The sequence below is a fragment of the Venturia canescens genome, chromosome 4 (genome assembly GCF_019457755.1).
Source record: "Venturia canescens isolate UGA chromosome 4, ASM1945775v1, whole genome shotgun sequence".
Lineage (NCBI taxonomy): Eukaryota > Metazoa > Arthropoda > Insecta > Hymenoptera > Ichneumonidae > Venturia > Venturia canescens.
The window spans coordinates 21392178-21419482 of NC_057424.1; the positions used below are offsets into that span (position 1 = coordinate 21392178).

Sequence of the window (27305 nt, forward strand, 5' to 3'; positions counted from 1 at the left end):
AAAATTCTGAACTTTTTGAATTTTAAAATTTGTTTAGCATGGATTAACATGGCAACATTGTATCGCCTGTACCGAAACTCCTTAATCAAATAAAGTAGCCGTCGTTCTGTTTTGTGACGCGAGATTGTATTGAAATTCGTACTGGTCTAAACTCGGGTCCAAAGGTCGCGACAAAACTCGTCAGTATTAATTAAGAATTTGTCAGAAAATCGAATTGTAGATGTTCGTAGTTTTCAACTTTGTCCCTTCAATTCACGCACAAAGTGTCACGCAATACACACACAGAGAGAGAGAGAGAGAGAGAGAGAGAGAGAGAGAGAGAGAGAGAGAGAGAGCAGGCTGGCATACAATTGTTCGATAAACCTTCCCGTTCAACGACGAACCGAGGGAGAATTTTCAACGTGTCGTTTGAGCTCATTCATTCGTAGCACTGCGTCGTCACTCACGGCTCTATGCAACTGTGTACAGAGACACAGTCTGGGAACTCGATTATCAAAAATCCCAATAGAAATTTCAAGCGTATCCTATCATATATTCAAAGGATTAGCAACAATGAATGGAGTGAGGAGCAACGTTGATAAATTTTCTATCATCCTCGTCATGCTTAAATGAACTATCAAATCCGCCGATGGAAATACTGTTAAATTTTACGCAATGCTACACCCTTTTGTCGTTTCAAATGTAAGTAAATTGTTTCGTTTGAAGTATTTTCGATTCGACTGGGAATTCATCAAATTTTGGGTCTCTCGAAGCTCATGGACGAGTGGGCTCTTTGGATGTGTGGTTTTTTTTTATTATTTGTGGGTGACCAGTTCCATTGGAATTTCCAGGAGAAATCCACGATAAGCGAGGGGGATATAAAACATGCGAAAAAAGCAACGCTACTGCGAAACACAGTCATTTTTTTCATTTGCATTCGCGGAGACTTTTTATAGTCGAGACTCTCAATTTTTTTTTCCACACTAGTTTACAAATTGATTATCTAGTTTGTATATATAAACCGTGTACAGTGGCAAGACTCCTTTTGCTCGTTAATTATCGGGGTTGGTTACGGAGTTTAAGAAAATGCGAGGGAAAAAAACGAAAAAAGAAAACGGGTGTATGGAATGTGCGACAGGTGAGCTTTTACGAACATAAAAGGTATGAATTCATGTATGGTCGTTGGTTGGAGCGAAGGAGTGCGGGGCCTAATGAGGCGAAGCTTCGTTAACCTCAAGGTGACGGGGGTGCTGGCTCGAGGGTCGGGGTTCGCGCAACTTGCCGCGGGAAGCAAAAGGGAAATCTCGTGGACTCTCTCGCGCTTGTTGATCGTCTTTTCCATCCCTTCTCGTTCTCTCTTCGTCTGGTTTACCCTTTACGCGAGGGAATGTTGGGTGAGCGAGATTCGAGCTTGAGCGTGATGTTGGTGGGTTGGTGACCGCACGTCACCGCAGCACGGCCGCTACCAGCCTCGACTAACCCTGCATGCTCCTTGCTTTCTTGGCTCTTTGGCTTCCTCGTCAGATCCGCGCGTCCGTTGATCGTCGTTTTTTTCTCAATAACGTTTATTTATTCATTCACCCTCTCGGTGAAGGTATTAACTTTGGTAAACTCTCGAATTCGCGAGTCTGTGTGTATACACGTATACATTCGTAATAACCCTTAACACATTGGAATCCGTGGTGGGAACGGTGCAAGGGGCTGGTAGGAGGTTTGGATCGTGAAAAGGAAAAAACGAGAAGAAAAGGAAGGGGCGCAATGGGAAAGGGTGGGGGGCGGTGAGGGTGAACGAGAGTGAGCGAGATGACTGGGAGCCCGTTGGACGGACGGGAGCGGATCGATCCTCGCGGGGACCTTTTGCGGAGGAGAGAACTCTAGCCTTTACTCCTTCTCTGTCTGCTTCCCTCGCTCTTCTTCTCCATCCCTTCCGCCCTTCTCGCTCTCTCGCTTCGGCGAGAGTAGATTCGGTCCGTAAAGGACGCAAAGTACAGAGGCACGAGGCAGAGAGAGAGAGAGAGAGAGAAAGGGAGAAATGTTGCTGGAGGGGTGAAAACACACGAAAGGTAGCACATCTAAAATGGTAGTGGGGCGACGCACCGTGAACGCTCTCTTTCGAGATAGCGAGCGGGCCAAAGGGGCTAAAGTTTCAAGTATAGAATGGTATTTCTCTATATTGGAGGTATGGATGAAGTCGAGGGTGTGAGCGGAGAAGGATGGAGAAGATTTGGTCTCGGAGGCATGAACGAAAGAGGGAGATAAGTGACGTCAGCTATGCCGCGTCGCCTGGTAAGACTAGGAACGAACTGCGGGGGCTGCACGCGAGAAGGGAGCCCGGTGCAAATTCTAAAAGCACCACGTTGCGCAGCGTCGTCGTCGTCGTCGTCGTCGTCGTCGTCGACGACGTCGTTGTGTGCGGACGACATCAAGTCGGGGGTTCAACGGACTGGTGGGGGTTGAACTGGACGCGCGATGAGGTTGGATCTGCAAAGTGGGATCGAGGGGAGGCAAAGAGAGCGAGGGAGCTCGAAATACTCTGCGGAGAAAGAGCGAGCAAGCGAGATGAAGTGTAGAAGCATGGGCAGGTGGCGCGAAGTAGGGGGTCGATGGAAACGCGGTGGTGGGGCGGAACGGCTGCTGCAAAAACAACCCAACCGACTATCCCAGTACCCCGGTACGGAGCGAGGACATCGCCTCACGTGGCTCCCATCGCGAAATCTTCCTTCGCTCTTTGCTTACTCGATCGTGTTAACACTCAACTTTCCATCGCTTTCGCTTTCTTTTCCTCCCGACTTGCCTCTGCATCTGCGATCGGCCACATGGACCCATGCCTCATCGACCCTGATTTTCAGTCATGAAACAAAAGACAACTAGCGAACAAATATTTTCGATTTTGCGGACCCTCACGAGGGACCGGAAGTCTTCGAAACAATTGCAACGAGTGAAATGTGCTGCTTTCTGTTCATTTAGCTCGTTTAATTCCTCACTGGTACGAGTAGTGCAACCACTTATGCGTCGTCAGACTCGCATGACACGGGTTCTCTGATGATTTTCAGGCTCCCTGCCGGAGGAGCGCGGCACACAATTCCCATTTTAAAATACAATAATCGTCACCATCGAAATGTCCATTTTTAAATCTAAATCTCAGTGAAACTCTCAATCAAGTATCTCGTTTGTAGAAACGAGATACGCGTCAAATAAACGCAACTCCAGAGGCACGATTCTATCAGCTGATAAACTGCAATACTCCGCGTGTTGATTAATTTCCGGTGAGAATTGTGAATCGCTCGAATCAGCCGGTTGCCGGCAGCTCAAACCGCCACCTGTATCGACAATCGTAACTTATTACGGTCGAACCGTGTAACCAGGTGGCAGAGCGGCTGTGTGGTTTTGGTGCACTTGATTACTTTGACAAACTCCGCGCGTAGTGTTTGAATCGCCCTGATGAAAACTACGTCGTGAATAATTATCAGCTCACTAGGGATTTCCTCGTAACGATTCTCGACCTTACCGCTCTCATCATCGGCCATTCGGTAAGTTATAAACACACGCTAAAAGTTCGAAATTCATCTCAAAGATATTGCGTGCGATGTTCGTTATCTTTCTCGTTCCTATAACTTGCTCATCGCGCAATCAACGTCACGATTTTAATTGCCAGGCTTTTACGACGAATGAGTTTAAGCCTCAGACGTCAAAATGAGATATCTCTCATTTAAAACACATCTTTGTAGTCTTTCACTTCGAATTCTCCGGCCAATAAAGATGTTCTAATCATCCGTCGTTATCTATTTCTCGTTCAACTCGAACAAGAACGTTCAAACTTTCTCAACGACTCGGCAAAAGTCGTCAAAATATTTCCAACATCAATATATTTCCATTGAAAAACTGCTAAAGAGAAAGATCAATCTTAACACTCCGAACAGCGTAACTCTACGTTGCGATAAAAAGTTTGACATTTTTTGCCAATCGCACCGGCTTTTACGAGGACTGCAAGTTTGTATCGGCGGCATGAGATTTCTTGTTCCTCGACGTCTAAAGCTCTCTTTGTTTTCTTTTATCAAAAACTGCGAAGATGCAGTGGGATGCTTCGAAACCGCTGTAACTGGTATATGCACGCGGTACACGCGTGTATCGGAAAACTATAAACTTGCGCTTCAAGCCGATCCGTAGATTCGTGTTTTATTGCAAGTTTACATTTATGGTAGGAAGAACTTAATGACAAGGGTGTGTATAGACATACAGCTCAGCGTTGTATATAAATGTACGAGAGTTTCCGTATGTACTTTTATGCCCTCGTGTTGTACATGTCCATACAGTGTTCATTTGGATTTATGTTCATAGTCTTGCTCGCAAGTAACGTACTCGAAGAGGCTTTGAAAGAGAGGCACGTGCTTGTCTCAATGAAGAGCGCGAGATGATTTTAAGGGCGCTATAAAAGTGTGTGAAAAGGCACAGAGCTACGAGTGTGTGTGTGTGTGTGTGTGTGTGTGTGTGTGTGTGTGTGTGTGTGTGTGTGTGTGTGTGTGTGTGTTGATGCATAGACAAATTGCGCGCGAGGCGTGTGTATTATTAGGCAAAGTTGGAACAGAATGGGCGCGTCTTTATAATCAGTGACACGCGACGACAACGACGACGACGACGACGACGACGACGGTGGCGGCGGCGTCGAGGCAGGAGCAAAGATCGAGTGCAATGATGAAAGGGAGAAATAGTTGGGAGGGTCGGAACGAATGGAGTCTACCCGGGCGCACAAAAAGATCTCGACACTTCGTTCCATGAGGGTCCTTATCCTCGTTTATTCAACAGGGCGGTTCTTTAGATTCGTCTCTTTACTTTTCCTCTCTCGCGCGCCCTCTCCCTCTTTTTATATTTCGCCACACTGGGGTATATGATTCCTCGCCCAGTGTACCTGCCCCTGAGAATGCACTCCGAGGTGTATTGATGCACGGGAAAGAGGCATTCGAGGCAACTCCGATTGCCAGAGTGGATTTAATATGTTGTGTCTTTTCATAGCCAAAGGCAAACAAACGCTGCTCCGTACAAGTTCATGCCATATGCATCCTCTCGACAATTTTCTTCAAATTCTCCTGTGCATCCCCTATTTTTAGACTCTTCACTTCTCCGTTTTTCTTTTCCCGATTACGCCCTTGTCTCTGCAGCTCGTAGAGAATCTGCCGGCTCAGCTCTGATAAAAAATTACCAACGTCGAATACCCTATGAGGACGTAAAGCTCGCGCTCCGTAGACGTTATAACGCTGAACTTTTACTCCCGAAAGCTTATCTTTGGATCATCATGACGACACGAGGATTATTATTATTATTACAAAATACCATTATGTCGCTGGTTGATGTACTCCCATCAAAATATTTACCAGAAACAGTGATTTTATTCGCTTTTTATAATAATAATAGTAGCAGCAGCTTTTCTCATTATAGCTGGGTCCGGATCAATCGGTGTTCGTTATTTTAAATGAGCTCCTTAAATTTTGTTGCTTTTCTTCTTTGACCAAGAGGTTTGCTCATTTTCTATCCGTCGAGTACCGCGAAGAATGAAGTAATTAATGATGTTTAAATGAGATTATTACATTGAGGGAAGTAAAACGGCTTGGGACGTATAAGATTACATCGCAATTTTGCTACTTTATCGAATCTTTCGTCTCGTTAGTTTTACCCCAATAAAAGGCGACGGGGCTTGACTCTAGTCAGAAGAAGTGAGACGATAATTTTGGTGTTTAGTTTCAAAAGACACTTTGACGATTGAACTGGAATTGAGAAGGGCCTTTTTATTAGACGTAAAAGCGAGAGAGAGAGGGAGCGAGGGAAGGCCATCAGAGGATGGAGGAGGGAAAGAAATAACGAGAGTGAAAGAGTGTTGGGGAAACCGAAGAAGAAGAAGAAGAGAGATGAGAAAGAGTCAGTGTGAAAGGGATCAATGACACGGGAATTGAAAAAAAGAGGGGGAGAAAAAAGCACCTGCAAAAAGAGTTTGCCTTTGGGAAAATGAGGCCGAATCCACGGAGATCTTTCGAAATAAGGAGATGATGATCCGAAGCTCTATCTCTTCAAACACATTACGAGCACTCTTATTCTCATAATCCATCCATTATGCCACGTTATCCATTTCCCTCTTCACTTTAACCTGCTCCATTGATTCTCCATTCGATATTATGCGAGAGCGAACTCACATAACTCACGCATGGAAAGTGCCATTATAAGCGCGATCACGCAAGTTCGTAAAAAAAACTATCGATCCGTTGGTACTCGGTATTCATGTTGTTTGAATTATGGAAAAGATGAGAGTGACGAGACTCGGCCAGCCTCCGATGAAGCTGTAATACGATATCCCGAGAAAATTAGTTCCGAAGACACTTAGCAATTTACATCGCGATAATCATCGACGACGGGGCGCGTCGTGAGGTTAACCTGTCATCGACAGAATCGATACAATTTAGCAGCGAGTTATAATCGCGTCTGTTGATTATGAGCCTCCGGCGGTGCCCGACCGAGATCTGACATTTAATCGATGTAATTCAAACACACTGACAACAATGAGCCAAACAATGATACCGATTCTCAGAGTAGCTTGAGATATATATGAAAAAAGTTTAATGCCTATTAGTTTTGAGTTTGTTCAAGTGGGTCTGGAATGGAAAAAAAAATTGAGGGCATCGCCCCCTTTTTGTGCTCGAAAATCCACAATCCTTTCGGACCATCCCTTTATTTCTCATTCGTCTCGTTTTTCCACCCTTTTCACGAGTATCGCTCAGGCTTTTTACCCACGAGAGGCCACTCGCAAAAGTAATTAGCATAATAAATTAGCTAGCGAATAAAAGTATACGGCGTACGACGAGTAATGGCGTGCGAGAGGTGAAGAGGGAGAATGAATGAAGGAGAGAGGCCGAACAAGGCGCACACCCATCCCTGCTGCTGCTGCTGCTGGCTCGTGGAACACGAGACTAACGAGACCTGGCTCGCTCGTGATTATTACTACAACAAAGGACGCACATGCTGTGGGAACACGAGTACGATTACGCAAACGAGATGTCTCTGACGTTGGGATTAGTGATATGAGACGTGCGACGACTCCCTCGACCAAATTACCAAGGTTCATCAATCGCTGTTGCACTAAACTGTCAAACTTGCCCTTAAACTTTTAACAATATGCAGGGGTTTGGCTGTTTCGAATTCTCGGGCTTCGGTGTTTGTGACGTTTGTGACGTGTGACCTTTCGGTGAGCTTGAGAACGAGATTTTAGAAAATTACGCGTGTGCACATCCACCGAAAATTTCAGCGTGTGATCTAGCATACCTTGGTCACGTATTCTCCGCTTTTTTACCCAGCACCGCGGCTCCCCTTTGCCGCTTACGAGGGAATTGCGAATATGTAAATTACAAAAAAATCCATGCAAATGTTAGGTGTATAACGACGCTCGTGCTTTCTTCCATGCGACTCCGCTGGCGCTCGGTTTTTCGTCCAAAATCCTTGTGCGCGAAATTCTCGAAGAGAATTATCTTTGGAAATGAATTTTTTGGTTTCGTTCGCAACGTCGGTGCACCGCATCTCGTTCATAATTTTAATCAGCCCAAACAATAAAACGCTGCAGTGAAAATTTTTCGTATTAAATTACCTCCGTTGCTGGTTGCCGAGGTCTGAATTCCTCGAACGTGAAAACATTCGGAGACTCTCCTGGACGTTGAACGCTTCGGTTTAACCAGCGATAAAAGCGTTGAGCACAAATGAGTGGAAAAAAAGGATTCGAGTTCGAGGCTCTCTGCAACGGAGGGAGAAAGAATCAGTGAAAAACAAAACGCAAGTGGAATGCGTGTAATTAAAAAGAAAACTGCTATTACTCAGAGGTAAGCTGCGTGTATCCAGCGGCTGCGGAACAACAACGAAAATACTGTGGGTCATTACATTCGTGATGGGCGACAAATCTGCTAGAGAAAGAATGTGTGGATTTAACATTTCATGTTAAATGTGTCAGCGTCTATGTGCGGACGGTGCGGTGGTCGCTAAATGCACCAAAGTACAAATGTTCCCGGACCGTGGTTCGTTTTTCCCCGGCACATGGGAGCCGTGTATATACACATCAGTGGTGTGCTGGCTCTAAAACTTGTGAATGCATTTTGGAGGCGGTTGGATCGCGATGAGTTTCGAAAGTTCAAGTTCCTTCTGGATTTTTATCCCCATTCTACTTTCGACGAGGTAATCATTGGTACGTAATGGCCGATTCGGTGCACCCAGCGACGCTAAGTGGGGCATTTGTCAAAAGTTGGCTCTTCGGCTGTGCAGGTGTATCGATGAATATTTCATCAACGTTTTCATAGAAAATTCAATGAGTAGCGAGCTTCCTTTTTCGTACGTTTTTCCGTTTTTCACTCGATCCAACAGACCTTAGGGACGATTAAAAGGACACTGCGCATGCATCAACTCGAAAAGCCGTCATGTTGCGTTTATGTACGTCAGAGAGTACTCTGGCTCGTTCGTTTATTTCCGAGTTTACCAGAGATGCGTATCGGCTCAGTATGTATGCACTCAACGTGCAGTACAAGCCGGCATGTCGCTTAAAGTAGGATGCCCCAGTATCGGTCTATCCCCGCCGTACATGCAACTTCGTATATGTAGCGCATTGCATCGTGTTCAACCCCTTTCGCGTTCTCTCCCCCATCACGCCATTCTCGCAGTCTCTTCAATGCTATCCTATTACGTAACCTTTCCTTTTCCACTATGCCTCCCTCAACGCCTCCCCCCCCCCCCCCCGGAGTTATCCAGTCTCGACACAGCTGTTTTCGTTCCCGGCATTGCCATCAAGTGCCAGCACCGGTGTACACGACGATGCTCCCATCTGTGTATACATTATGCACCGTATGCGTGTGTACTTTTAGCAATCTCGATACCTCTTCATTCTCGCACTCTTTTCCCGCACCGAATCTCTCCCTCCTCGCAGTATCGTTGCGACGGCGCCTCCTCTTCTCGCGGCGGATAACGCGCGCCCGTTGATCGATCAACTTTTCTCAATCCGCGATGAGCGACAGCATGGATCGAACATTCTTTACGCGCACATGCTTTTTTTTCCTTTTCAGTCTCGCGGCTCTTGTTTCAGTCGTGAAAAACAGGTCGTTCGATTAATGCCAATTAGCACGGGTTGTTCAGCATCCCGAACTCGATTCTCAAGCCGGGGGGAAAAGCATTTGGATTCGCAATTTGGATTGGGAATCCAAATGCCGCACATTTATCGGCAGCTAGCTCTTCGATAACGATTTTCGTTGAAACTTATTCGCTCCTGCACGCATTGCGTATTGCGCCCGAAGGTGGACACTACAAAGAGTCGTGCAGAATCCGCATTTCGTCGAGAGTCAGTTTTTCCCGTTGCTTTCAACGAATTGCAACTCCCAGTGGGGAGTGCCTTTGTGTGAAAATCGTTCGTCTTTTGGTAAGAATGTTTTCTATTATGCTAGTGTAGGATTCGAAAGTGGGATCGCGTGAAAAACTGACGAAGGCTTCTGCGATCAGCTTTCGAGTAATTATCACTATAGGAATACACAACCGATGGGATAGATTTGCATAAAATAACAAATTATTGACTAGAATTTAGATGGAAAAACTTCTTTGTAGGCGATTAATGACGAGATGAATCTCTGAACAATGACAAAATTGACATTGAGTTTCCTTTCCTGCTGCAGGCCTTTTTCTATATTCACCACTTTTGCATTTCTGACATTACACAGATTGGAGTCTTTCAGTCTTCTTTCATTCGACTGTTGAAGGGATATATACGTAGTCTTAAAACGGACATTGCTGTGGGCTATGCTTGCTTGACTTTTGGTCTCGGCTGTATGCATCTCGTCCGCTAATTGACCCAGTTTCACCGCTATACAATGCTGCTGACTTGTTGTAGGTGTGTATAAATATATACGTCAAATAGCACGTACACAATGGCTCTCTCTCTCTCTCTCTCTCTCTTTCTCTCTCATACACCTTCACTTTCTGTACCGAAAGACTCGTATAATAAACATGACGTACAATGGGACGTACGAAAATCACTCCTGAAAGTACGTCCATCCACCATTTTCTCTTCGATCGTTTTTCCGACGAAATGTGGCACATTCGAAATTTATTTTTCACCTCAACAATTGATCTCGACCTTTTGGCTCATTTGGAAAATTCACGAACGTCTTTAGATCGTTAAAAATACATTAATCGGTCGAGAAAAGTAGTTCAAAGTTCGTGTTCTATTTTACACGAAGAATCGTCTTTGAAACCCGACGATTCTCGATCCCAACGGCCTCGGTTGCAGTCCGCGCTCGGTTGCTCCGGCTCACGAACCGATTGTACAGCGGGAGCCAATTTTTCGACTTCCTTAAGGTGTAAGCCTCGGAAACTGATCTGCGAAACTAAAATATAATCATACCTGGTTTTTCCCAGTTTCCCTTTTATCCCGGGCCCGTGCAAACGCTGAGCAACATAGTGGACTTGAAGGGAGTAGTTGTGAGCGAGACTCTTGGGGGACGCACAGAAAAATGAGAGCTAGTGAAGTGGAGGAAAAGTGGAGTTAAAGCGATGGGCTGGCTTGCAGAAACCCGCGAGGCTCTGAGCGCGAGAGCTTGCGAAAAAGAGTTCTTTTTCAAGGCTCGGATAGAAACAAGAAAAACAGAAAACCGTTTACGTTGTTATTATGAAATATGCAATTCTATTGAATGAGAAGTGAACGAAGGGAGGTAGAAAGCGGAGAAACGAAAGTCCCAGCAGTATATTCATGCACGCATATGCACTTGCAGTATCCACTGGACGAAAAAAGGTTACGAAAGAATCCTATAATAACAAATTGGCAGTAACGGCTGACCTGAGATATTAATTAATCAAAACGTTATGCCGCTCGGTTTGAAAATACTCTAGCCGATATAATAAAACTTTTGGCTCAACGATCTGCACACTGGCTTCACCAGCAGGCATTTACTTCGATACAATATACGCTGCGATATCAATACTTTTTTTTTTAATTAAAAATAAAAACGCTCTATTCTTTTCAATTTTTCAATAGATTGAAACATTTTATAGCGTTATTCCTATGATTTTCCCTATAAAAATATTAAATCGATGGACCCAAAGGAAAAAAAAATCCAATGTTTATATTTATACTGGAATGGAAAAAACAGCGATTCCTCGCACCGGTTTTATATCAGATTTATACATGTGTGTACGTACGTACGTTTTTGCACGTAAAAACATCAAAAGAGAATGAGAAAGTAGGAAAACAACAACCGTACTAAATGGGAACAGTTTCACTTGTCTCGTGCACAATATACATGCAGGATCCTAAATTTACAGGTCCAGTTTGTGTATTTGTTGCTGCTGTTGGTTGTTCTTTCTTCTTCTTCTTCTTTATTTTTATTTTTTTCACGATTAAAACGTGTTCCTTACCAGCGGGTTTCGCGGTGATGAGAAATTCCTCGAGTAACTCGAGTCCACGAAAGTGTCTCGGTTTGTTGTACTCATCGGCTGACTTCTAACCTAGTTTTAAGAAAAGAAAGATGGAGAAAAAGAAGCGGGGAAAAGAAGGAGCGAAGAGAAGCGAATTTCATTATACGCAGCGAACCGTTGTGTAAAGTGGAATCGGGAACCCGAACGAAATACGTGTATATACAGTCCGTAACAGGGGGGAGGACTACGAGAGAGAAAGAGAGAAAAGCCTGACGCGGAATGTGCAATTGCAATAAATTACGATTTAGTTCGCGTAACAACAATTATTTGTTGACTGGAATTCCAAAGGAGCGGAAACGAGAACAAAAGACTGAATAAAAAATTCCTCCCCAAAATGCATGTTCCAATGGAAAGAACAGTGCGGGAGCGAACAGAGAAAAGAATTAAAAAAAAGCTACAAAAATTATGACATGCACGTGGGAGAAAAAATAATTAACGATATTTTAAGGGAGGCAGGTAAAAAATTACTGAGGACTAATTAGTGTTCATGAATTAAAGACAAAACGCATTCGGGTTTTGTTTTCACGAGATTTATGTACATTTTTGTGTCGAGGGTTATTCGTCGGTAGTGTGCTAAAAGCAAAAAGTAAAAAACAATACAAAAGTAATGAAAAATTCGAGAGCTAGCACTTTACTTTACTCATATTCGTGAGCGAGTAGTGTTCGTTGTATATTGAAAAATGGTATTTTAGTAACGATGCAAAAGTAAAACGGACGAAAACACCAACAAGTTATTTCGCCCATTCTCTTTTCTTTCACTTTGCCTCTATGTTTTTGGAGCACAAAGTGAAAGCAAACAGAAAAAAGGATTAAAAATTCAGCAATTTTTCAACGAAACGAATGGAGTGTTTTTTTGGCATTGGTCCGTGATAATATTTCATGGGAAATGATACACGGAAGGTACAGTTGCACATTCCACACACTCGCCTATATACAAAAATTCGTATATAAAGTAGAAAAGTTCCGTAGGCGGGATCCCGCGTACTCGGCCCCACCAGAAATTTCGATCTCACCTTGGTAATATTTACTTGCCGTTCACTATGTGCATCAATCGATAGAAATATTCGTGTGTGCGTGCGCCCGTGTTTATGCGTTGATACACATATTTGATATTCCATCACAATATTAGGTACGTGAAACTCACAAAAATACAAATGCGCTGCGCTGCATACATCAATGGACTTTGAGTTTTTTCTCCCTCTCTTTTGTTGATTCTCGCAGGACACTGAGAACAAAGCAAAGTCACTGTTCCCATCGACAATGGGACTCAAGTTACAAGAGAGCAGAAAGTCGTGAAAACTCGTTCGAAACTGAAGGAGCAAACACGCTTGCACTGTTTCTACTTTTTCGCTTTGGAGCTCTTTACACGTGACTTCATCCTTTTCTCGTTTCTGTTTTCCGGAACTTTTCTCCTCTCCTTAGCTGCCTCCGTCTCCGTCTCTCCTGCACGCCCCACCACTCGACCTTAGGGGACCACTCTTTTTAGGTTGCTCCTTTGACGAACGATTCCAGGACCGACATAGTTTCAAGTTCGGAATGATGCATTGAATCTCGAGCAAGTTAGGTAATTACTCTCTTTGGCGTGTGATATTTTCGCGTTGGCATCTTGTAACCTGTCGCTTTATCGGTAAGAGATATTACTTCGCTAACTAAATATGTATGCCACACCCAAAGTGTGCGCACACTTAGAAACTAAATGTGCCAGATGCCGATGAAAAGTTTCATTAAAAGAATCCTTTTGGCCAATCCGACAAAAGGATTCCGAATTGAAATTTACATCGAATGAAAATATCAAGTCGTTCAAGCGGAACCTGATTTTTCACATAAATATTTCTTTCGTCTCCTCCATTATTATATGGAAATGAGGAATGGATCCCCATTCTTCTCCCTTTCGCTCTTGCTCCGCTCTGAATATAACACGCACCCCCACACTTTCCTTCATCAGATATGGACCGGAATCCCGGGAACAAATCGTAGGTACTAATTGAAAGGGTATAAAAGCGTCAGGGTCTAAGTAATTATAGTGCGAGGGCGTTTTCCTCATGCAGCCTCTTCCTATCCTGGTCCAGCCAGTTTCCGTTCCACCCACTTCGGGTATAGTGAGCGAGGGAAAATTGGTGGAAGCCAGCAACGTGCCATAGCAAAGCGAAGACCTTTTCTATTTACTAGCGATTTCACTGAGGCGTCGAGGAATTCATTTACATTTTGAATTACATTTCTCGAGAGATCGTTAATTATGTACGGTTCAACTTTCACGCAACGTCCCAAGGCCGCACCGGAAATATTCCATGTTTCCGCTGCCCGAGGCAGCTATACATTTCTCGAAAAATTACATCAAGTAACCAAAATGTCAGTTAGCCTCTGCCTCGGTGTGCTCGGGATCCTGGAAGCATGCTAATGACACCCTGCCCATACGACATTCGGCTTGCACCTTCGTCATTTTTCGCTAAGCGGTTTAACCTCGAGCACCAACTTCCTGTGAATAAAAAGACTGAATGAATTTCCCCCAAGTTTCGCTGACTCGTTAACCGCAAACCTTATTAAGACATGCGGAAAAAAACGGTGCTGAAAATTCCAGAGAAATGTACCAGGGATACAGTACCTTAAGAACGATGTACGTACTGCTTTACACCGTTTATTCAGACAGCACTCATAAGAACTTTTCTACCTCTATTATATATACGATGAAAATTCAATACACACGCCTAGATCATAGATTATTTCGAGTATTTCAAGAATTTTCATTTCATAAACCATGGCACCGCAATCATGAGAAAAACTATGGAAAACCACATCGGAAAATGTGACAAAATATCGTCTGCATTGATTTTCCTTATCGACATGAAACCGTTCAGAATTCGAGGAAAAAAAAGTGCGGATTTTTCTGCTATGCGTTTTGCATTGCCCGAATTCCTTCGACATTCTTTGAAAAAAAAAACTTCTCACAAAACAAAAGGAATGCAATATTCCCCTGCATTTTCCCGGTTCCATTACTCTCGGGCGCTGATTCCCTTCATGTCGGTCACTCGGACTAAACTTTTGCCACGTTCAGTTCGGTTGCAATGCGGTATCACGAGTCTTCTCTCCGAGAGGTGTGCTTTCGTGGAATTATAGAAAAAAAATATTATCGATAATAGATGAAAAGGGAACTGTTGATGTCGCTCGATTCATGGATATGGTCGAATAGAGTTCCAGGATTACGCCGAGCACAGAGCAAGTGCGCTTCATCAAGTATCTATGGCTTTAGAATATGCCGGACGCGAATTCTCCGTGATCAACGGAGACAGTTAAGTATGAATACGTGTACAGGGCCACAGAATTATATTTATATATACGTATGCGCACATGTATGAGTCGTGATAGCGAGGGTGGGATGGGCAGTTGAGTTATGATTGGCTGTAGCAATGGTCAACAGTTTGTACGATGGGTATCACACGCTACGAAGGTCCAGAATGAGTATTCGTTTCCAATTTCAACCATGGATATATGGTCGTACTTCCTCTTCGGTGCAACTCGTCGTCGCACAAATCAGGTCAGCCATGTAACGGCCACTCGTGTCTGTGTTATTCTCGTCCGCTATTTTTTCAAAGCTATTCGTCATGTTACAACTGTTCGGTTAAATAAAGAAATAAGTCAGGGAGAAATATACTTGAAGCATGATAAATGGATGGTACTTCATCTAGCAACGGTTGATCGTGTCACTGTTTGTTAAGGTACGACCAATGGACTTATTTCAACTGCTCGTCTTCGGAATTTTACGCTTCTGTTACAGTTCAGCTTTTATTCGTTTGTCGAAATCGTTTTGCAGAAAGTATATGCGAGGGAGAAAAAATGATAATTTTCGTATAATTGACAAAACTTCTCGTTCTCTGTCAATTTTTTTTCGCACTAGAATATTGCATTCCTTTGGGAATTGTACGAGAATCTAATAAGCATGATCCGCGAATACCGCGGTTGTCATTCTCGATCGAAATGCCAAGTCCGTAATGTCATTCGGCAGGTGCGGCTCGCATATATGAATTTCCTATCACTTAAATTCCCTGTCTCCCCCCCCCCCTCCCTCCACCCCCTCTCACCCTCTTTCTCTCTCTCTTCTCGAAACTCAGTCGACTCGGCTGCTGATAAATGGATCGCGGTTGCGAAATTGATTGTCTGGCCTATCAGAGTCCTTTGACGCCCAGGAATATCGAGCTGTGCTTGCACACCCCGAATACTGACGAGTGACAGAGACAAGGGTCAGAATATCCGTAAACGCACGTCGATTGTTTCGAACAAAAAGTGTGTATTGAACTTCCCCATACACGTATGCGAGTACAAAGTTATCGCTGTTCTCCAACCTTTCAACTTCAGTTCATTAATGTATGCACGAACATGTACTTCTGGCTTCGTGTTCAGCTCAAACAAGACGCGATTTTCAATCACTATCGTTGTACTGCTCCTACATTTGTTTTCATTCTGTTAGCTTTATCGCTCGCGTGAGCATAATTTTCAGCGCGATTTTCGATCTTTCTCTTCGACGAGCTGCGCGTACTTTAGAACGAGAATATTTATCGGTCAAATTAATGTCGGTTATGTAACTATTATCGTTTTTTTAAATTTTCACATTTTCAAGCGGTTAAATCCGATCATTGGCGGCACGTCTGTCCGGGTGTCTGCCACTATAAAATGTCCATTTCCAATTTACTCCACTTCTCTCAGCGAATAAAAATTGGAAATTACTGATTTTTCATAAGTTCAATTATCTCGTGAAGCAGTTTCAGTGCAAAATAATCATCCCGTCAACCGAAGTTGGAATACTTGCTAGTACTCTCAAGAATATTATTTTCCCTGAATCTTCTGCGAAAACGGTTTTATCGAGAAAAAATGAAAAAGTTGGTTACTTCGGAAATCAAATTACTCGCAAAGTTATTGCGGTCTGCAGAGACCAATACAGAACAATACTTGCGTGGATAACGTGTCTAACAGTACATAATCGATGGGTTCGTGTTCTAGGAAAATGTGTGTTTTGCTCGATCGTGATTTCTGTCCAAATCGATAAAGGGGATATTACGATATCTGTGGCCCCAAGTTTTAGCCATGTAGTCTTCATATTTGGCCCGGAATAAGACTTTTTTCAAGAGTAAAAAAAATCGAAATTCGGCTTTTAAGGGGGTGAAACAGAGATTTTAAATTTTTTCTAAGAGAAAGTATTTTTTGGCAGATTTCCTTGAAATTCGACGTTTATATTCTAGAATATGAGTAATTTAAAAAGTGTTCGGCAGTTATTTGGAATTTATCGAAGGTGTTGCAGACCCACCCAACGATTCCGCACACACATCAAAGGTGCTTCAAACCCACCCAACGATTCCGCACACACATCGAAGGTGCTGCAGACCCACCTAACGATTCCGCACACACATCGAAGGTGCTCCAGACCCACCCAACGATTCCGGACATACATTGAAAGTGCTCAAAACTCGCCCAATGATTCCGCACACACATCGAAGGTGCTCTGTGCGCGTCTTCGCGAGTTATTGGCTACCGCCACACAAAAATAGTGATAAAAATTTTAAAAAACATTTGCCGCGGCTGTAATTTTAGGTGTGATCTTGTTTTAACACCCTTCTTATGTGTGCAAATTGAAGTGTCCCTTTCGGAACTATATCCGCGATCGCAACCATCAACGGGAGGGGGTCGAGGGGGCGAAACCCCCCGCGGGGCAGAGCCCCCGAGAGAACACATTTAACTTCCAAATTTTTTTAACACAATTTCGGTACCCCAAATAATATAATACGCAAACTTCATGTCTCTCATTTTCCCCCCTCAAACGCCGAGTCCCGATTATTTTTGTTTAAAAAAGTTTGCATGGTCATAATTAGCGACCACAAATAATATACATTATAAAAACGCTGCAACTTTGAAACCACTCTATCACCCCCTTAATGGTCGAACTTGGATCTTGAGTATATTAAAAAAAAGTCTGATTTTTGATGGAATATAGACACTGTATCGTCAGAATTAGGGACCACAAACATTATAATGCTTCAACTTTCAACCCCCTGTTTCACCCCCTTAAAGGCCGAATTTCGATTTTTGTCACTCTTGAAAAAAGTCTTATTTTGGGCCAAATATAAAGACTACATAGTCAAAACTTGGGGCCACAGATATCGTAATACTGCCTCGATAAATATTCCGTCAATATTTTCTCTGTGAAAAGTACAAGAATTTAATGCCTGCGGATTTTAATATATTTTTCTTTATAGAACGCTGCTGCTGATCTAACGTCACTGTAATGGAAAAGGCGAGCGTACTAACCTCCATACATTTTTATCGTATGCGATCTATGCAGTATGCAAATGGTGTCATATCGAATATTGAAGAGCGATATAACCCTGAAAAAAGTCGATTTCATCGAGAGTATAAAAAAAAAGGCTCGTTGACAGAGGACAGTTAAAAAGAGTCTCCAAAGACAGTTTTTCGACGTCCCAGGGTTATTCCAACTCGGAGCCATTTTCAGAGACGATCCGAAACAAAAGTTCTCGAGCTCCGACCGTTATGCTTATGAAACTCAATGAACAATCGCTCTGTTAAAAATGACAGTTATTGTAATCTCTCAATAAATGTTCCTCATGCCCAAACTCGAACTGTACATTCGAATTTGAACATTGGACATTATTCATCGAAAACAGCTCGATAACGAGCCGACCCAGCTCGATCCAGAGAGCGCACCCTTAGCGAGCAACCGTTCCCTTGTTTCTCCTGTAATTGGTGACAGCCTAGTCGCTTATTAATTACACGATTATATGCGAATCGTTTCAACGACGATGGAGAATTTTCCTCGGTTTTATGTTTGAATTAAGGGTCGGCAGGTACTAGATAGTGGCTGGAGAGAATGAAATTTGAAAAGTGACCTTGAGTAACGATAGTGCGGTGACGAGCTGCAATTCATGATATTAGCATGGGAAAACAATTGAATTTTCCTATAAATTAAATAATATTTACTTTGCTCCAAGTATAGGAACTTTAACCGAAGTATTTAGCAAATTTTGACCACCTCTTTGCAATATTCAGTGTTTTTACTTACACGCTAAATATTACCGTTTAAAACGTATTCGCCGTCGTAATTATTCAATTAATTCGCTTTCCCCATGGTCCGATAGACCCCGGAAGAATAAGAGCAAAGCAGACCAAAGTTGTCCCACCCCCGCCATCTTAACAACGCACTGCCTACAATTGCCACACCCACCATAGTTCAAACGTGCCCCCTGAATTGGATTCATTCGTCCAATAAACTCATTCCCTGAACGACGCATCGGAGAGAAATCGCGGGAAGAGAAATTTTCTCTTGAAAAAATTTCGGAGCATCATTTTGGACACGAGTTTTGAAACTGTTATTACGAGAGCCCACGACCAAAATTTCGGTCTTATAGCAATACGACAAAAACCGCATCAAATCGATAGCCACGATTGTTTTGAACTCAAAAATACCCATATCAGAAATTTTCCGCGTAGCGTTTGATCTGACCGAATTTTCAAAAATGTCAAAAAATTTAGCCGACATGTTTTATAGCAATATGTCTGATTATTGGAAGGTAGTTGAATGATAGCTCTAAGATACCGGAAACATATTTTTCAGAAGTTAATAGTGTCGCCCGAACCCGGAGGATCACTTAAAAAAATTAGAAATGAGACTAAAAAAAAAACCCATAGCAATACGTCTGAAAATTTTGTTTATAAGAAAATGTGCGTTAGTTGACGATAACAAAATATTTTTCAGAAGAAAATGTTGTCGCATTACATTTCGAGAACGTTTTAAAAATGTCAAAAAAATGTACCTACTTGTTTTATAGCAATATTTCTGAAAACTGTTTGACATGATAAAATAAGTTGTGCAGATGTAGAAAAAATGAATTTCAGAAAAATATAGTGTCGCACCTTCTCTATCAGAAAAGTTTTCGATACTCCGTTTTATCGTATTTACCCGAATCCGTAGAACCGAACTGAAGAGAGTTAAATAATTCGTTCAAAAGGGAACTTGGATGGAATTGCCAAAAAAAAAGCCGTTCCCGCCATAGGAGCGTATCAAGCGCCGAGGCGATTGCCAGGTTACTCCGAAACGTTTTTTTCGTTTTTTAGGGTATAGGCGACATCGAAAATTTCTGAAAACATTTTTTCAGTAATTCCGACAGCCATGTGAAAAGTTAAAAAAAAAAATTATCCGGGTTGCTATCAAACATGTCGGCTAATTTTTTTGACATTTTCAAAAATGCGCTCAGGCTATACGCTACGCGAAAAATTTCTGAAAACGAACTTTTTTGTCATGAAATGACAATACCTATGTATGTTATGTAAATCAGACGTATTGCTATAACGCCGACTGCCTATTTTTTTTTGACACAGCAGAAATGACCTCCCACGCAGTTGCTACACTTTTGACCGTTACTACCCACCTAGTCGGGTTCTAAATCATATAATCTAACGATTTTATATAGTTTTAGCCGTATTGCTATGAGACACGATTTTGGTCGTGGGCTCTCGTACTATGTCTGTGGAAAACGAGAGACAATTTGCAGCTCTGATATATCGACTCGATAACGCTTGTCCCGATGCTCTCGTGACTTCAGGGATGTGAAGCAGAGGTTACAAAGCCCAGGGGTAGTACAACGTGCGAAACTAAATTGTTAGACTCGCAAAATTGAATGGTAAGGCTTCCCATAAAATGGATATTAAGGACTTAGCGCTTTTGCTTCTATTATCGAGTCCACCAATTCCCGGGCTCGCTTTTCCGAACACCGGGCTCCTCGCGTTCTTTATTATTTAACGATCATCATCGACGCAGCGTCATCGTTTATTCGTTAGAGTGTAATTGAGTTTTTCGATTTTTTTAAGATTTTACATCACACGCTTTTTATCCGAAAAAAGTATCGACGATTAGAGTAAGCGGAGTATTTTTGATTTTCAAATAATCTGGTGCACGTTGATCACTGCTCTCGAGGATTTTGAAGCGCGCAGAGTTTTCGTTTTCACAAAGAATAACGTAGCTAAAGTTTTCCCATTTGGGTTGTAAAGTAAAACGTAATATGAAACGCCAGAAAGAGGCGAGCGTAATTTGCACGTTATGAGAAAATGAACGAATTTTTTAGTGTACTTTTTCAAGACGTATGGATAAAAATAGCGTTCAAATGAAAATATCCGTGAAGGAAATAATTTGCAGCTCTTTTCCTCGTCTCGAGATCGCCCCGATCGAAATCCATCTTGAACATTTTTTCCACAAGTTTTTGTAATATTATTCGGGCTCCGGGAGTATTTCGCTCCTGTTCTCTACCGAGTGGCCGTCAAACCTTATTTCTACGTCATTATTTTTTGCAACAATGTTCCGTTTCACTCTTCAAACCCGTTATCCATCTCTGCGCCGGGTTGTAACGCGTCCATAACTTTGCTGTGGAGTTTCAATCTAAAGTGGATCCTCGGGGCCGTGGCCAACTCAGATATTTTCCCTCATCCCTGCTCCTGGCTCCGTCTCGACGACAACGACGACGACGACGACGATGGGAGCGTCCTCGTTCTACCCTCTCAACATCGTCTCAGCTCCAATATCTAAATAAAGAGTCGTGAAACCTTCTTTGAATTGTAAAACAAACCTTACGTATACTTGAAGTACAGGATGGTCGAGAGGCCAAGAGAAGGTAGAGACTATGACGTTATAAAACGGATTACATTGTCTAGTCTCTCGTTCTTTCCTTTTGATTCTTTACTCATCTCACTTTCTACGTTTTCTCTCTTTCTATCGCTCATTCTCTTTCACGCTCACCCAAAGAATATTTCTCTCTCCTTTACATGAACTTGCTCGTATTTTCTTTTGGCCCAGAATCGTATAACCGTCTTCAGTGCATGCCTGGCGCTGCTCGAGTCGGCAGTGCCTAAGGCTACAGGAAAAACAATAGACAAAACGGAAAGTTGAGCTACGAGAAATCCATGTACATCGAATACACATCGCTCTATTTTCTTTTCCCATATTCTTGGCATTCTCCCGTCACATCTATATTTTCTTTCGATTTATCTGATCGTTCAAATTCGAGGCAAATACACATTTGTTCAATCTTATTTCGCAGTGGAAGAATATTCTTTGCGTTATTCTTCGTACTTGGCAATATTCGTCCGTCACTGTCCGCCGAGAGTGCATCCATCGTACGTCCTCATTTCTCCGGTATTCATGCGCTTTAATTAACTTTGCAAGCACGCGATATATCGAGGCAGCAAAGAGCAATTTTAATGTCTTCGATTGACCACTCGTTGGGACATCAACTTTTCGTCACGTTTTCGAAGCTGCACTCGTTTTCTTGTCAATAAGCTCTGAAGCATCATCGCGTATTCACAAGTTGATTAAACGCGTCAAACGCGTATGGAAAAAGTGCGCGGTTGCTTTCCTCCGGAATTCCCATGATTTATAAATAAAAGTGCGAAAATGCACGCGCGAAGGCCGACACGAGAGTGCGCGCGGGGATAGCACTTTTCTGAATGCTTTAGTCACTACGCTAATCGGTATTTATTAATGCCCGCTGATTTATTCAACCGTGGCTCTCTGGGCCACTCCACTGTGCCGCGTGCTTGTGTACAGTGCCGCTCAACAACTCTCTTTAAATTGGGATTGTACGCCGGAGCTTTCGGCGCGAGAGTAGCCGCGTCGAGCAGAGCGTATTTCGAAACATCCATTCGTGTATGTGTTGTTCGAGAGGAAAAAATCGAGGTTTGTACCAATTGCGCGCAGACACATGGACCCCGAAATGACGTGTCGTTGCGGTGGTATAAAGTAGGCGTTACAGCTGCAGTATCCTTGGATAAAGGAGAAAGTTTATCGACTCGATGCGAAGGGAGTTCAAAAGATTCTCCTCATTTTCCTCGAGTTTCATTACGGCAAACAAATCGATTGTCAAATGCGTTGCATCGCTTGTTGCACGACCCTTTTTCCCCTGGTAGTGTCGCCATGACTCCAAAGTTTCGAATATAACGATAGCATTATGAAAAGATTATTGAAATTAATTAGCAGAGGAGGGGAAAGATAAGAGAAAAACTACGGTAGTTCGAAGCCAAGACTCGAGGGCCAAAGAGAGAGTATAAAAGAAAAAGCACTCAGAAGATTTTTTGCACAGTGTTAATTTAATAGACGAAAGTTCTGACAGAACCGAGAATTAAAAAAGTTGGCTCGACTCAACTTGTGCAACTTGTGTATATAATCCGGCAAGCGAAAATCGCTCTGCCACTTTAACGCTCGTGTGTGTAATAAATACTGATTTTTAGCTACATTTACAACTCTTCTGGATGCAGCTCTTCCCTACTGGACAACTCCATTAGATAAAAACTTGACTCGAGTAACTTTTCCAAGGGACAAAACTTCAGCAGAATACAAATCCTCTAATACAAAGCCGCTTACGAATTATCATACTCTGACGCGGATACGAACCCCGTGAGTCCAAAATCCTCTCCGCATAAATTTATATCGAGCAATGGCACTACTAGTAATCGAATAACCTCTTCAAAGACAGACCTCCGCTGAATAATGTTAGTTCAGTTTTCGAATGCACGGAATGAGATGTGCCATGTTGCCGCAGGCGCTTTTCTTCCAACAAAGTTTACGTTTAAAAGAGTTTGAAAGACTTATAGATAGACTGCTCCAGCCAGATATTTAATCACAAAAGTTCCTCAATTTTTCATTGCTGTTGAAAATATTGAGAAAATATTTCACAAAAGACAGCGTTCCATCAATGAGAAGAGGCTGATTACAATTCTACCAGTCCCTCCATCGCGCCTTCGTTCTTACGTCCGGTTCAAGTTTATTTGAAAAACAATATTACTTTCTCAATGAAAAATAATTCAAGTTTTGGGATATTTTTGGCTGGGCAGCCAACGAGGCAGGAATCAGGAAAGTTGGTAACGGTTTTGATCATTCGTTCGGTTGTTCATCAGGGAACGTTAATACACTTCCTCCAATGGCAATTCGTACAAAGTGCTCTTTCAGTTAAAGTAAACGAAGCTTTCACCATGAGGAAGTAACAACTGCCATAATCATCGGTATTTGCATGACACAATGAACACGTATTTCCACAATGAGCATTACACAGAGGGCCGACGGCGATGGGCACGCTTGTCGATAAACGCGTTCGAAATCGAATGCCTATTAAATAGCCAGTTGAAGGTAGATCTACATTGGCTGTCAGAAAAAGACGAAAAAATTGGAGGCGAGGTAGACAAGACCAAAATACGAGTTAGCCAAGCCTTCGCTATCTCACTACGTGCTTTGGAACTCGCGGGTTATCACCGGTCATGAATAATTCAGTACGCTTTTCCAACAAAGTTATAGCTTGTTATACGCAAGCGAGGCTTCACTATACAGTCATAGAGACTCGGTATATGAAGCTCCTGATCCTGGTGTGACGCGCAGTGCCCGCAGCAACGTCAGCTTCTCGTAATATCATGGCAACTGATGCTGGGAATTGTGTGCTGGGCGATTCGTTCCGTGGTGATAACGCCGATGTTGCTGTTGTTGCTGTTAGAGATTTTATTTGAGACCTGCTGGGCTCAGGAGTGTTGCTACATTTCGAGTCATGTGCTTCGAATGTTTCTAACAGTCCGAATTTCCTAATGTTGTTTCCTCTGTGGAAGGGATTTGGGGGAAAGGTCGTAGGTGAAATGAACGCGATACGAGCCAAGGATCCAGAGCCAAATTTACATTTAGACTGGCGTCTGTTTTTCTCGATCAAGAATAAAAACGATGTTTGAAAAAGCATGGAAGGATTGCTGAAGTGAAAGAACTTGAAAGGAAAAAAACTTCAGAATGGTTGCTAAAGATAAGAAAATTCGCGCGAAAACAGAACGAAGCTCATCATCGAATACGAAAAATCTCACTGTCCAATACATGCAATTAAGTCGAATCGAGACTCTTCGATTAGGATCGAATGATAAATCATTGGAAAAGTAGCAAAGACTCGCCATTGAGATGCTCCACTGATCAGAGCTCAAATCGGCCATTTATGAATGCTGCAGCTATCATCTACCGACGATTAAGAAGAGTTTGAAACTTTAACGGAAAGTTCCTTCAAAAAATACGAGAGTAATAGGATTTAGGGAAACACGTCTACGCAATTACAAGTCTGGTCGAAGTAAGGAAGTCCGTACTGGCTGCTGGTATGAATGCTTTTCATACCATTTTATCAACAAACTTGGGGTACAACCAAAAAGTTTTGGTAAAGCTATAAATGTGTCTGACGTTATGGAACCGAGCAAGTTTCATTAATATGGATGACCCAGATAAATCGACGCGGAATAGGTTTCCGTCGAATGCCTGCAAACTTTTTACCACTAAAACATGTTTCACCGCGGGCATAAAGCTTCCTGCAATCAGGATGGTAAATAATGCATTATCGATTCGCTACGTATATATACGTATGTATGTGTAAACAAAAAATGAATGTGGCTTCCATTACTCGTATTTGAATAAGTTCTACAATGGCTACGATTTCTGTTAGCTTTTACGAAACGAATAGAGAGCAAAACGGGAGATCCATTAGTCAGTGCATCTTTTTTATGTCATCGTTAAACGAACGAAAGTTTTATTCATATTTTCCAATAAATTTTTCAGTCGACATGCTTTTTATAAAACCTTGAAACTTGACCGTGCCGTATGAATCTTCTCACATTTTTTGTAAAAGACTGCAGTTTTGATGAATCATTATATCACTGCAGTACATGTATCATATTATAAAAACGAGTCTATCGCCACACAGAGAGGCCAAGTTGAGACAAGCGGAAAGCAGTAAAACGTTGGGTTGACAGTAATGGAGTTTTTCACAGAGAAAGAGAGAGAGAGAGAGAGAGAGAGAGCACGGGTCCAACGACATGTGTCAGGAGGCTTTTAATTCCTGTTTGTCATCAAATGAAAATAGAATTCGCTCACATTTTCCTCTGGCTTGGTAGCAAATGTCCGGTGCTGTGACTTTTGCTATTGAGCGATAGTGAAAAATGGATTTCCCAACAAATATTGGTTCGTGTGAGTTAGGCAACGTCGGAGATATATAGCTGCGGATGATCGTGCATAGGCTCAAATTCATGTTGCCCATCAATCGCATCGACCATGTATACGTTGTCGATGTTGCCGTTGGCTTCGTTCAGCTTCAATCAAGTCCATCAGAACAATGGTGTAACGTTTCATGAAAAACCGAGCCCTTGTATCGCCTGATAAAACAAATGAATGTAAAAGGTAAAAAAATCGTGGTAAATTGAAGCTTTTTCTCCTTTTAAAGTTCGATATAAAAATCCCGATGGCTGCGTAAATTTTTCGTGAATTTTACTCTTTTTTCTTCCAATTGCACGGCCGATAACCCCGCGTAATTGTAGACACGTACTCAAGACTAAAAAAGCAGCAAAAACGTTGGCTCGTATCCACCCAGGGGTGACAAAACTTGTATACCTACGAGCGTTTGATGCCTCGATCGTTTTCGAGCTTTCCGTAAGCCGCTTAATTCTCATCGATAAGCTCCTGTGTCTAATCTCGATTACGAGCTATACGTTGGCACTCGCGCCACGCTACTAGGCCTACTACCTTTCACGATCCGATTTTCTATGTATGCATATTCCCCCACATATATGTCTCGCTTTATGTACAAGCGTGAGGACATTCTCGGTTCTCTGCCTACGATATGTGAAGATCCTTGCCGAATATCTATACATTTCACCACGATTTTCATTCTCCATTCTGCCCAACGAACCGTGTGCGGACGGTCAACGAATCGTGTGCTTATCCCACGGATTAATGGATTATTTAACGCTAGGCGTGATCCCTCAGCTGTATTTATCGTGTTCTCTTGGGTCATCCGTGAATCGTACGGCTACAAATGTACATACGGGTATTATATGTATTATTCCTATATAAAGCTGTTTATTTTGACGAATTTCATTCATCATAGCGGGATGACGCGCGGCTTTTATACTTGAGGTGGATTCGTACCACGTCGTATAACATGTACAGAGGGAAAGAAACAGTTTCGTTTACCTCTCACACGTGCCTTGTTTCTCAACGCCGCGAAGGTGTCTGTCTCGCTTTGAGCCATGCACTCCGGGAAATGTAAGTATTCATACGAAGTAATACTCGACAATAGGGGCGACAGTTGTACGCGGTGATATCAAGTTTGCAAAACTATAAACCTCCCTGAATGTCCATTGTTTCTGTATAACTGGATTTTCTATGGGTGCGAAGTCTCTCTCTTTCTAGAAAAGGAATAAATAACTTATGACTGTACGGTTCATACAGATATTCAAATGCGAATGGAACCCATATACGTATAGGTCTAAATGTATACATAAATGCGATACAACTTCGGTTTTCCTGGATGAAATAAAGGTGGATATAAAGGTTGAGGGCTTCGGTGATCGTGCAGCAAGCAAACTCATCTCAAGACTTTCGAAAGCTCCGGAACCGCCAGACCGGATCTCTCCGTACTCGCGCGTCTTTCACGTAGATCCCATAAATTTACGCGTTTCTTGCACTCACCAATCTACACGACTTTCTTGCCTATCCTTACCAGTCTATAGCTGTAAATCTCTCGCTATATATGGAGCATACCATACTCGCTACCGCGTCGATCTTTCTATCCCTGGCATTTATGCAGGCGGACAAACATGACGCACGTGATCGTTTCACATATGAAATATTTTGAAATTTTCATATTTTTCAGTTATTACAAGACAATTGTTATTCTGAGTAAAGCTGAGATTTGGATTTAAATAATTGATATTTACTTGTATCGAATCGAGGACAGTTCCCGATAAGTTTATCGTCGAATTTAATCTCGAAAACACCTGCAACAGCCTCCAAA

General features: G+C 42.6%; 1 protein-coding gene across 3 annotated transcripts in view; it reads left to right on the forward strand.

Moving 5' to 3' along the window:
* The window catches only part of LOC122409698 (neuroligin-4, X-linked-like), a 103061-nt gene that overhangs the window by 13829 nt on the left and 61927 nt on the right, over positions 1-27305 (forward strand). The window contains exon 1 of one of the 3 annotated variants that reach the window (XM_043417430.1): positions 2663-3509. The exons of 1 other annotated variant lie outside the window; for it this stretch is intronic. The gene's annotated coding sequence lies outside the window, so the exon portion shown is untranslated. Of the gene's footprint in view, positions 1-2662; positions 3510-9391; positions 9410-27305 lie in introns of those variants that run through there. One more of the 3 variants, XM_043417432.1, reaches the window with a different exon arrangement.